The sequence below is a fragment of the Peromyscus maniculatus genome, chromosome 9, assembly GCF_049852395.1.
Source record: "Peromyscus maniculatus bairdii isolate BWxNUB_F1_BW_parent chromosome 9, HU_Pman_BW_mat_3.1, whole genome shotgun sequence".
NCBI lineage: Eukaryota > Metazoa > Chordata > Mammalia > Rodentia > Cricetidae > Peromyscus > Peromyscus maniculatus.
This window is the reverse complement of record NC_134860.1, coordinates 85,697,733-85,701,099: the sequence shown is the minus strand read 5'-3', so window position 1 is coordinate 85,701,099 and position 3,367 is coordinate 85,697,733. Positions and strand designations below refer to the sequence as shown.

Genomic DNA, 3,367 nt, shown 5'->3' with positions numbered 1-3,367 from the left:
ATTTTACCTACAAATGCATTTTTCAGATTGTTAAATTTGTCTATATGCATAGTTTTAATGCCATCACCAAAATTTACTCAGTATATTTGTTTTCTTTAAATTTTTGTGAGAGTGAGTGAGTGTGTGTGTGAGTGTGAGTGTGTGTGTGTGAGCGTGAGTGTGTGTGAGTGTGTGTGTGTGTGTGTGTGTGTGTGTGTGTGTGTGTGTGTGTGTATGTGAATACATGCCACAGGTGTGCTGGTGGAACACAATAAGGGCACCAGATGCCTTGGAGCTGGCATTCCAAGCAGTTGTGAGCCCTCTGTACCTCTGTCATCTGGAAGAACAGGATGTGATCTTAACCACTGAGCCGACTCTCCACCCCCACCCCATTCATTCTGTAGGTATACCATTTTACATAAGTTTTCATTGTTATAAAACTAAAGTAGGTATCATAATGTAATATAAATTACCTTATAATGTTTCCTGTGCTAGCTGTGATAATGCATGTCTGCAATCTCAGCACTGAAGAGGCAGAGGACAGAGAATTGGGAGTTACAGGTTGAGGAACTAAGTGAAAAATATATTTTCTTCTTTTCTCCTGTTCATTTGTTTCACCTTTGATGCCACAGTCTTATCTTCATTTCTTTCTGACTACTGTGGTTACTGCTTTTTCAAATCCTTGATTTTAAAATCAAGTTTAAGCATTTTCTTACTTACCTTGTCTCTTGGGTTGTTGGGGATGGTAACTGTATCCCAGTGTGTGCTTGTCACACGCACCTCTGAACCTGTAGCTGCCATGTATGAGTACATCTCCATCTATGTTGACCAGGCTAGTGTCCAAATCAGTAATGCCCATAGGGGAGCTCTTCAGCCTCCAGGCTGGATGCCCAACAACAAGACCACCCAGAGAAGAGATGATTCCTTCAACACCTTCTTCAATAAGATTGGCAAGCATGGGTCCAAGGCAATGTTCATATACCTGGAACCCACAGTTATTGACAAAATTTTCACTGGTACCTAACACCAGTTCTTGCACCCTGAGTAGCTCACCAGCGGCCCACAACTATACCCATGGCCACTACACCACTGGCAAGGAGATCATTAACCTTGTCTTGGAACAAATACACAAGCTAGTTGACCAGTGAATAGATCTTCTTAGTTTTCCACAGCTTTGGTGGGAAAACTGGTTCTGAATTCATCTCCCTGCTGATGTAGTGGCTCTCTTCTTTCTGATGGAAAGAAGTCCAAGCTGGACTTCCCAATTTAACCAGTCCCCCAGGTTTTCACTGTTGTCATAGAGTCCTACAATACCATCCTTACCATCCACACCACCCTGAAGCACTCTGATTGTACCTTCATCATAGACAATAAGACCATCTATGACATCTGTCTTAGTGTTTTTATTGCTGTGAAGAGATACCATGACCACGGCCACTCTTACAAAGAAAACATTTAATTGAGGTGGAAGCTTATAGTGTCAGAGGTTTAGTCCAATATCATCAGGGTGAGGAGCATGGCAGTGTGCAGGCAGACATGGTGCTGGCTACATCTTGATCAGAAGGCAAAAGGAAGTGGACAGAGTATCACATTGAGCAAATTTGAAGCAAAAGAGACCTCAAAGCCTGCCCCTAACAGTGGCAAACTTCCTCCAACAAGACTACATCTACTCCCACAAGGCCACACCTCCTAATAGTGCCACTCCCTATGATGTTATGGCGCCAGTTACATTCAAACTACCACAACACCCATCAGAGGAACCCTGATATTGAGCACCTGACCTACTTACCTCAACAGCCTTATTTGCCAGACTGTGTCATCTATCATGCTTCTCTCAGATTTGATGGGACACTGAATGTGGATCTGACCTAATTCATGTCCAACCTGGTACCCTACCTGCACATCTACTTCCTTGTGGCCACATATGGCCCTGTCATCGCTGCTGAGAAAGCCTACCATGAGCAGTTTTCTGTAGCAGATACCACAAGTGCCTGCTGTGAGCCCGCTAACCAGATGATGAAAAGTGATCCCAGCCATGGTAAATACATGCACGGCTTGTTGCCTGTTGTCATGTGGTGATGTAATCCCATAGATGTCAATGCTGCCATTGTCACCATAAAGACCAAATGCAGCATCCAGTTTGTGGACTGGTGCCCCACTTCAAGGTTGGCATTAATTACCAGCCTCCGACTGTGGTACCTGGTAGAGTCCTGGCTAAGGTACAAAAAACATTGTGCATGCTGAGCAACACTATAGATAGCCATTACTGAAGTCTGGTTGCACCTAGACCATAGGTTTGACCTGATGTGTGCCAAGTGTGCCTCACTGCATTGGTATGTGTGTGACAACATGGAGGAAGGAGAGTTCTCTGAGGTCCATGAGGACATGGCTGCCTTAGAGAAGGATTATGGAGAGGTTGTTATGGAGTCTTTTGAAGGAGAGAGTGAAAAAGAAGGAGATGAATATTAATCCATTGCTTTCAGCCCCATAGCACATCAAACTCTCAGAATTTCAGCTTCAACATTAGCTGACAGGCATCAATGTTCGTATTACATTATTTTCATTCTGTGATCATGTCTATCTTTTCCATGTATGCCTGTCAGGTTTCCCTATAATGTCTTAAAGCAAAAGCTTTAAGGCAAAAAAAAAAGATTTTATTTTCCATGTAAAAAGAAGTCTATGATCCTATGATCAACAGTTTTTAAAAAAGGCCATGAATTAGGAGTATTGTGAGGGGCATATGGGAGGGTTCGGAGGGAGGAAATAGAAGGGAGAAATGGTGTAATTAAATTATAATCTTAAGAAAAAATGGTTTACATTTAGCTCTGTTTTGGCTGAAGACAAATTCTTTTCATTTTAATGTTTATTATGTATCTAATCACAAGCTTTTACATAAGCATGTATTTTAAAAATGTTTATGATTTAAGTAGTTCTAAGTTAACATTCATTAATCCCAACTTGTATTGGATTATGGTCATAAAACATGGCCTGCTTAACTTCTATTGCTTATTTCCATAAAGCTTTCAGGAAGTGTTGTATGCCAACTCCTTTGTGGATCTAAATGAGGCATTCTGACTTCCTCTAACTGCTTTTACTTCAGAGCATTCACTGCTGTTAGTATTCTTTCCCAGCTTGGTCACTAGTTTAGGATGTTCCTCTTAGCTCTATCAGGATGTCTGCGTCAGTGATTGATGTATTCCATGAATAATACATACTGGGAATGAGAGAAGTGAGAGAAATACCCAAGAGCCAACAGTAGTTAGTGCAAAGAGAATATAAAAGGGCAGGAAAGGCATTGGGAAATAAACACACCCAAGGGCCTCCTCTGAGGAAAAAGTTAATATTAACGTCAGCCATGAGAGAGAGGTACTGATGTTGCTTGTCTTCT

At 41.8% G+C, this 3,367-nt stretch overlaps 1 pseudogene; it reads left to right on the top strand.

Moving 5' to 3' along the window:
• Positions 1-778: 778 nt before the first annotated feature.
• On the top strand, positions 779-2,448 carry LOC102908212 (tubulin alpha-1B chain-like; annotated as a pseudogene).
• Positions 2,449-3,367: the final 919 nt, after the last annotated feature.